At 41.0% G+C, this 9,556-nt stretch overlaps 1 pseudogene; it reads left to right on the top strand.

Moving 5' to 3' along the window:
• Positions 1–9,200, top strand: part of LOC137756253 (large ribosomal subunit protein eL15-like) — a 12,343-nt pseudogene extending 3,143 nt beyond the window's left edge.
• The last annotated feature ends 356 nt before the right edge of the window (positions 9,201–9,556 follow it).

Genomic DNA, 9,556 nt, shown 5'->3' with positions numbered 1-9,556 from the left:
TTTAGCCCCTCCCCTATGGGATACCCTTGAATCACCACCCAAAAACTTGTGGTAGGGAAATCATAACAATTTTAGAGGTAGGGAAGAGAACAAAGCAGATTCTCTGTTTCTACTACCAAGCTTCTGGAGGTGCAGTAGGAGGTATGATGGAAGGGGAAGTTCTTTACCAGGTTTCCCACAGAAATAACAAAAGCTACACGTTATTTAGTGGTTTCTGTGTACAAAGAGCTTTATATATAATTAAGATTGTGAACCATAAGAAAATTGCCAATTTTGTAGGTTCCCAAAAGTTGAATCTTGAAAATTTTCATATGGTTCAACCTACAAATATTATATAATGCTTTAATCCTTATACTAACTCTCAGAAGAGGATATTATTAACTTTTTGTACTTAATACATTTAACAAAACTGAGGCCATGGGAGTTTAAATAACCTGATGAATATCACACAGATAGTAAGAAAAGGAGCCACCATATTATCAGGATTTTATTCCATTCCCAAACCCCATCTACTATCCCCATTATACCCTGTGTTCCGTTGATACCCATTGATATTTTAAGTCAAGTATGTTTTATTTTGCATACTTTTGTAAAAGCTTCCTCCTATCTCAAGCATAATTTCTATACTATTTTTAAATTAGAAAATCTTACTAGAGTTAAACATTTATTTTATTTTATTTATTTTTAACATCTTCATTGGAGTATAATTGCGTTACAATTGTGTGTTAGCTTCTGCTTTATAACAAAGTGAATCAGCTATACATATACATATATCCCCATATCTCTTCCCTCTTGCATCTCCCTCCCTCCCACCCTCCCTATCCCACCCCTCTAGGGGGTCACAAAGCACCGAGCTGATCTCCCTGTGCTATGCGGCTGCTTCCCACTAGCTATCTATTTTACATTTGGTAGCATATATAAGTCCATGTCACTCTCTTACTTCATCCCAGCTTACCCTTCCCCCTCCCCATGTCCTCAAGTCCATTCTCTACATCTGCATCTTTATTCCTGTCCTGCCCCTAGGTTCTTCAGAACCTCTTTTTTTTTTTTTTTAGATTCCATATATATGTATTACCATATGGTATTTTTTTCTCTTTCTGACTTACTTCACTCTGTATGACAGACTCTAGGTCCATCCACCTCACTACAAATAACTCAATTTTGTTTCTTTTTATGGCTGAGTAATATTCCATTGTATACATGTACCACATCTTCTTTATCCATTCATCTGTTGATGGACACTTAGGTTGCTTCCATGTCCTGGTTATTGTAAATAGAGCTGCAATGAACATTGTGGTACATGACTCTTTTTGAATTATGGTTTTCTCAGGGTATATGCCTAGTAGTGGGATTGCTGGGTCGTATGGTAGTTCTATTTTTAGTTTTTTAAGGAACCTCCATACTGTTCTCCATAGTGGCTGTATCAATTTACATTCCCACCAACAGTGCAAGAGGGTTCCCTTTTCTCCACACCTCTCCAGCATTTATTATTTGTAGATTTTCTGACGATGGCCATTCTGACTGGTGTGAGGTGATACCTCATTGTAGTTTTGATTTGCATTTCTCTAATGATTAATGATGTTGAGCATTCTTTCATGTGTTTGTTGGCTATCTGTATATCTTCTTTGGAGAAATGTCTATCTAGGTCTTCTGCCCATTTTTGGATTGGGTTGTTTGTTTCTTTGATATTGAGCTCATGAGTTGCTTGTAAATTTTGGAGATTAATCCTTTGTCACTTGCTTCATTTGCAAATGTTTTCTCCCATTCTGAAGGTAGTCTTTTCGTCTTGTTTATGGTTTCCTTTGCTGTGCAAAAGCTTTTAAGTTTCATTAGGTCCCATTTGTTTATTTTTGTTTTTATTTCCATTTCTCTAGGAGGTGGGTCAAAAAGGATCTTGCTGTGATTTATGTCATAGAGTGTTCTGCCTATGTTTTCCTCTAAGAGTTTTACAGTGTGTGGCCTTATATTTAGGTTTTTAATCCATTTTGAGTTTATTTTTGTGTATAGTGTTAGGGAGTGTTCTAATTTCATTCTTTTACATGTAGCTGTCCAGTTTTCCCAGCACCACTTATTGAAGAGGCTGTCTTTTCCCCATTATATATTCTTGCCTCCTTTATCAAAAATAAGGTGACCATATGTGCATGGGTTTATCTCTGGGCTTTCTATCCTGTTGCATTGATCTATATTTCTGTTTTTGTGCCAGTACCAGACTGTCTTGATTACTGTAGCTTTGTAGTATAGTCTGAAGTCAGGGAGCCTGATTCCTCCAGCTCCGTTTTTCTTTCTCAAGATTGCTTTGGCTATTCGGGGTCTTTTGTGTTTCTATACAAATTGTGAAATTTTTTGTTCTCGTTCTGTGAAAAATGCCATTGGTAGTTTGATAGGGATTGCATTGAATCTGTAGATTGCTTTGGGTAGTTAGTATAGTCATTTTCACAATGTTGATTCTTCCAATCCAAGAATATGGTATACCTCTCTGTTTGTATCTGTTTGTATCATCTTTAATTTCTTTCATCAGTGTCTTATAGTTTTCTGCATACAGGTATTTTGTCTCCTTAGGTAGGTTTATTCCTAGGTATTTTATTCTTTTGTTGCAATGGTAAATGGGAGTGTTTCCTTAATTTTTCTTTCAGATTTTTCATCATTAGTGTATATACAAATGCAAGAGATTTCTGTGCATTAATTTGGTATCCTGCTACTTAACCAAATTCATTGATTAGCTCTAGTAGTTTTCTGGTGGCATCTTTAGGATTCTCTATGTATAGTATCATGTCATCTGCAAACAGTGACAGCTTTACTTCTTCTTTTCTGATTTGGATTCCTTTTATTTCTTTTTCCTCTCCGATTGCTGTAACTAAAACTTCAAAAACTATGTTGAGTAACAGTAGTGAGAGTGGGTAACCTTGTCTTCTCCCGGATCTTAGTGGAAAAGGTTTCAGTTTTTCACCATTGAGAACAATGTTGGCTGTGGGTTTGTCATATATGGCCTTTATTATGTTGAGGTATGTTCCCTCTATGCCTACTTCCTGGAGGGTTTTTATCATAAATGGGTGTTGAATTTTGTCAAAAGCTATTTCCGCATCTATTGAAATGATCATATGGTTTTTATCCTTCAATTTGTTAATATGGTGTATCACATTGATTGATTTGCATATATTAAAGAATCCTTGCATTCCTGGGATAAACCCCACTTGATCATACTGTATGATCCTTTTAATGTGCTGTTGGAGTCTGTTTGCTAGTATTTTGTTGAGCATTTTTGCATCTATGTTCATCAGTGATATTGGCCTGTAATTTTCTTTCTTTGTGACATCTTTGTCTGGTTTTGGTATCAGGGTGATGGTGGCCTCATAGAATGAGTTTGGGAGTGTTCCTCCCTCTGCTATATTTTGGAAGAGTTTGAGAAGGATAGGTGTTAGCTGTTCTCTAAATGTTTGATAGAATTAGCCAGTGAAACCATCTGGTCCTGGGCTTTTGTTTGTTGGAAGATTTTTAATCACAGTCTCAATTTCAGTGCTTGTGATTGATCTGTTTATATTTTCTATTTCTTCCTGGTTCAGTCTCAGAAGGTTGTGCTTTTCTAAGAATTTGTCCATTTCTTCCAGGTTGTCCATTTTATTGGCATATAGTTGCTTGTAGTAATCTCTCATGATCCTTTGTATTTCTGCAGTGTCAGTTGTTACTTCTCCTTTTTCATTTCTAATTCTATTGATTTGAGTCTTCTCCCTTTTTTTCTTGATGAGTCTGGCTAATGGTTTATCAATATTTTTTATCTTCTCAAAGAAATAGCTTTTAGATTTATTGATCTTTGCTATTGTTTCCTTCATTTCTTTTTCATTTCTTTCTGATCTGATCTTTATGATTTCTTTCCTTCTGCTAACTTTGGGGTTTTTTTGTTCTTCTTTCTCTAATTGCTTTAGGTGTAAGGTTAGGTTGTTTGTTTGAGATGTTTCTTGTTTCTTGAGGTAGGATTGTATTGCTATAAACTTCCCTCTTAGAATTGCTTTTGCTGCATCCCATAGGTTTTGGGTCATCGTCGTGTTTTCATTGTCATTTGTTTCTAGGTATTTTTTGATTTCCTCTTTGATTTCTTCAGTGATCTCTTGGTTATTTAGTAGTGTATTGTTTAGCCTCCATGTGTTTGTATTTCTTACGAATTTTTTCCTGTAATGGATATCTAGTCTCATAGTGTTGTGGTCGGAAAAGATACTTGATACGATTTCAATGTTCTTAAATTTATGAAGGCTTGATTTGTGACCCAAGATATGATGTATCCTGGAGAATGTTCCATGAGCACTTGAGAAGAAAGTGTATTCTGTTTTTTTTGGATGGAATGTCCTATAAATATCAATTAAATCCATCTTGTTTAATGTGTCCTTTAAAGCTTGTGTTTCCTTATTTATTTTCATTTTGGATGATCTGTCCATTAGTGAACGTGGGGTGTTAATGTCCCCTACTATGATTGTGTTACTGTCAATTTCCCCTTTTATGGCCATTAACATTTGCCTTAGGTATTGAGGTGCTCCTATGTTGGGTGCGTAAATATTTACAATTGTTATATCTTCTTCTTGGATCGATCCCTTGATCATTACGTAGTGTCCTTCTTTGTCTCTTGTAATAGTCTTTATTTTAAAGTCTATTTTGTCTGATATGAGAATTGCTACTCCAGCTTTCTTTTGATTTCCATTTGCATGGAATATCTTTTTCCATCCCCCCACTTTCAGTCTGTATGTGTCCCTAGGTCTGAAGTGGGTCTCTTGTAGACAGAATATATACGGGTTTTGTTTTGTATCCATTCAGCCAGTCTATGTCTTTATGTCTTTTGGTGGGAGCATTTAATCCATTTACATTTAAGGTAATTATCGATATGTATGTTCCTATTACCATTTTCTTAATTGTTTTCGGTTTGGTATTGTAGGTCTTTTCCTTCTTTTGTGTCTCCTGCCTAGAGAAGTTCCTTTAGCATTTGTTGTAAAGCTGGTTTGGTGGTGCTTCATTCTCGTAGCTTTGGCTTGTCTGTAAACGTTTTAATTTCTCCGTCGAATCTTGCTGGGTAGAGTAATCTTGGTTGTAGGTTTTTCCCTTTCATCACTTTAAATATGTCCTGCCACTCCCTTCTGGCTTGCAGAGTTTCTGCTGAAAGATCAGCAGTTAACCTTATGGGGATTCCCTTGTATGTTATTTGTTGTTTTTCCCTTGCTGCTTTTACTATTTTTCTTTGTATTTAATTTTTGGTAGTTTGATTAATAGGTGTCTTGTGTTTCTCCTTGGATTTATCCTGTATGGACTCTCTGTGCTTCCTGGACATAATTATTTCCTTTCCCATATTAGGGAAGTTTTCAACTATAATCTCTTCAAATATTTTCTCAGTCCCTCTCTTTTTCTCTTCTTCTTCTGGGACCCCTATAATTTGAATGTTGGTGCATTTAATGTTGTCCCAGAGGTCTCTGAGACTGTTCTCAATTCTTTTCATTCTTTTTTCTTTATTCTGCTGTGCAGTAGCTATTTCCACTATTTTATCTTCCAGGTCACCTATCCATTCTTCTGCCTCAGTTATTCTGCTATTGATTCCTTCTAGAGAATTTTTAATTTCATGTATTGTGTTGTTCATCATTGTTTGTTTGCTCTTTAGTTCTTCTAGGTCCTTGTTAAACGTTTCTTGTATTTTCTCCATTCTATTTCCAAGATTTTGGATCATCTTTACTATCATTACTCTGAATCTTTTTTAGGCAAACTGCCTATTTGCTCTTCATTTGTTTCATCTGGTGGGTTTTTACTTTGCTCCTTCATCTGCTGTGTGTTCCTCTGTCTTCTCATTTTGCTTAACTTACTGTGTTTGGGGTCTCCTTTTCGCAGGCTGCAGGTTCTTAGTTCCTGTTGTTTTTGGTGTCTGACCCCAGTGGCTAAGGTTGGTTCAGTGGGTTGTGTAGGCTTCCTGGTGGAGGGGACTTGTGCCTGTGTTCTGGTGGATGAGGCTGGATCTTTTCTTTCTGGTGGGCAGGTCCATGTCCGGTGGTGTGTTTTGGGGTGTCTGTGACCTTATGATTTTAGGCAGCCTTTCTGCTAGTGGGTGGGGTTGTGTTCTTGTCTTGCTAGTTGTTTGGCATGGGGCGTCCAGCACTGTAGCTTGCTGATCGTTGAGTGGAGCTGGGTCTTGGCGTTGAGATGGAGATCTCTGAGAGATTTTCGCCGTTTGATATTACGTGGAGTTGGGAGGTCTCTGGTGGACCAATGTCCTGAACTCGGCTCTCCCACCTCAGAGGCTCAGGCCTGACACCCAGCCAGAGCACCAATACCCTGTTATCCAGCTGGCTGAGAATAAAAGGGAGAAAAAAAGAAAGAAAGGAAGAATAAATAAATAAATAAATAAATAAAAGTTATTAAAATAAAAATAATTATTAAAAATAAAAAAATTAAAAAGTAACTTAAAAAAAAGAAGGAACAAAAGAAGAGAGCAACCAAAACAAAAAACCAATCCACAAATGATAACAAGTGCTAAAAACTATACTAAAAAAAAATACAGAAAAAAAGGGACTGACAGAACCCTATGAGAAATGGTAAAAGCAAAGCTATAGAGACAAAATCACACAGAGAAGCATACACATACACACTCACAAAAAGAGAAAAAGGAAAAAAATATATATATCGTTGCTCCCAAAGTCCATCTCCTCAATTTGGGATGATTCGTTTTCTATTCAGGTATTCCACAGATGCAGGTACACCAAGTTGATTGTGGAGCTTTAATCCGCTGCTCCTGAGGCTGCTGGGAGAGATTTCCCTTTCTCTTCTTTGTTTGCACAGCTGCTGGGGTTCGGCTTTGGATTTAGCCCCGCCTCTGCGTGTAGGTCGCCTGAGGGCGTCTGTTCTTCGCTCACACAGGACGGGGTTAAAGGAGCAGCTGACTCGGGGGCTCTGGCTCACTCAGGCGGGGGGAGGGAGGGGTTCGGAGGTGGGGCGAGCCTGCGGCGGCAGAGGCCGGCATGGCGTTGCACCAGCCCGAGGCGCGCCGTGTGTTCTCCCGGGTAAGTTGTCCCTGGATCACGGGACCCTGGCAGTGGCGGGCTGCACAGGCTCCCGGGAGGGGCGGTGTGGAGAGTGAGCTGTGCTTGCACAGAGGCTTCTTGGTGGCGGCAGCAGCAGCCTTAGCATCTCATGCCCGTCTCTGGGGTCCGCGCTGATAGCCGCGGCTCGCGCCCGTCTCTGGAGCTCCTTTAAGGGGCGCTCTGAATCCCCTCTCCTCGCGCACCAGGAAAAAAGAGGCAAGAAAAAGTCTCTTGCCTCTTCGGCAGCTCCAGACCTTTTCCCGGACTCCCCCCCCCCGGCTAGCTGTGGCGCACTAGCCCCCTTCAGGCCGTGTTCACGCCGCCAACCCCAGTCCTCTCCCTGAGATCCGACCGAAGCCCGAGCGTCAGCTCCCAGCCCCGCCCGCCCCGGCGGGTGAGCAGACAAGCCTCTCGGGCTGGTGAGTGCTGCTCGGCGCCGAGCCTCTGTTCGGGAATCTCTCCGCTTTGCCCTCCGCACCCCTGTGGCTGCGCTCTCCTCCGTGGCTCCGAAGCTTCCCCCCTCCGCCTCCCACAGTCTCCGCCCGCGAAGGGGCTTCCTAGTGTGTGGAAAGCTTCCCTCCTTCACAGCTCCCTCCCACTGGTGCAGGTCCCGTCCCTATTCTTTTGTCTCTGTTTTTTCTTTCTTCTTTTGCCCTACCCAGGTATGTGGGGAGTTTCTTGCCTTTTGGGAGGTCTGAGGTCTTCTGCCAGCGTTCAGTAGGTGTTCTGTAGGAGTTGTTCCACACGTAGATGTATTTCTGATGTATCTGTGGGGAGGAAGGTGATCTCCACGTCTTAGTCTTCCGCCATCTTGAAGATCTCCCCAAACATTTAGATTCTAAACAGTCTTTGTGAATATAACCTCCTGAAGTTAGACACTCCGTCATACAAGGAAGTATATGGATCCTGACAAATGATCTCAAACAATAACAAAGTCAATGAAAGACAGAAAGAATATTGGCCACAGATACTGAAAACTTAAGATTCCTGCCTAATCTGGGTTATATAATTATATAATAAAGAGGCATCCTGTCTGCTGAGACTCAGATTAAGTTATCCATCAGTTTATTAGGTCAAAATGGTGTCTGCATGTGGCTGAGCTCTGGCATTCAGAAAGAGGGGAGAAAGATCTAAGCTACAGGCAATAGAAACAGGCTTCAAAGAGATCTGAGAGCAGGCAATGAACAGGGACCCATACAGATATATCTAGTTCTTAATACAAAAGAAAACGTGATTGGGGTTAGTGGTGGTAAGGAAGTGGTTTTAACTGTATGCAGTATGTAGAAGTCCAATTTGATATAATTTCATTAGGATAAGGCAATGTCCTCTTCATCTTTGAATCCCTAACATAGTGGCTTGTTCATAATGGGTGCTTAATACACGGATGATGAATTGAACTGGTTTCTAAGCTACAAACTCTTCATGACAGCAGAGGTTAAAAATTAGCTACCGAAAGGGTCCTTCCTTTCCATTTGGCGGCAGCCAGCAGGTGAGCCGAGACGGCCGCTTACAAGAACATCCGGGAGCTATGGAGGAAGAAGCAGTCGGACGTGATGCGCTTTCTGCTCAGGGTGCGCTGCTGGCAGTACTGCCGGCTCTCAGCGCTGCACGGCCCCCCGCCCCACCCGGCCCGACAAGGCGCGCAGGCTGGGCTACAAGGCCAAGCAAGGTTATGTCATATATCGGATTCGTGTGCGCCGCGGTGGCTGCAAACGCCCAGTTCCTAAGGGCGCCACCTACAGCACGCCTGTCAACCATGGTGTCAACCAGCTCAAGTTTGCTCGAAGCCTTCAGTCTGTTGCCAAGGAGCGAGCTGGACGCCACTGTGGGGCCCTGAGGGTCCTGAATTCTTACTCGGTTGGTGAAGATTCTACGTACAGATTTTTTGAGGTTATCCTCATCGATCCATTCCATAAAGCTATCAGAAGAAACCCTGACACCCAGTGGATCACCAAACCAGTCCACAAGCACAGGGAGATGTGGGGGCTGACGTCTGCAGGCAGGAAGAGCCGCAGCCTTGGCAAGGGCCACAAGTTCCACCACAGGATCCACGGTTCTCACCGCACAGCCTGGAGAAGGCGCAATACTCTCCAGCTCCACCGCTACCGATAATTTAAGTAATGTTTGTAAAATTCTTACCTAATAAACAGTTTAGGACATCCATGTCTGCTTAAAAGTGTTTTTTAATCTGTCTGTTAAAACTAGCTGTCTGCAGATTGTTTCATTGAATGCATTGTCAAATTCTGAAAGTTAAAGTGGAATAATGTTTCAAGACTTTAAGTGATGGTGTATCTTGTTTCTAATAAGGGAAATGCTTTTGTTTTTGCTTTATTAGGGAGTTGATATGTCCGTGTTCAAAATGCTGTTTGGTACAATAGGTGTAAAATTCTGTAAAAGAGGAGTGCAGAAACTAGCCATGTAGATTTGTTGGTGCATGTGATGAAACCTACAGCTTTATTGGGGTGATGCAATGCTCTGCTGGTTTACTCTAAAATGGCTGTTTTATGGAGTTT

This window comes from Eschrichtius robustus, chromosome X, assembly GCF_028021215.1.
Source record: "Eschrichtius robustus isolate mEscRob2 chromosome X, mEscRob2.pri, whole genome shotgun sequence".
Taxonomy (NCBI): Eukaryota; Metazoa; Chordata; class Mammalia; order Artiodactyla; family Eschrichtiidae; genus Eschrichtius; species Eschrichtius robustus.
Note: the sequence above shows the minus strand (reverse complement) of the source record. Positions and strands in the feature narration are given on the sequence as shown.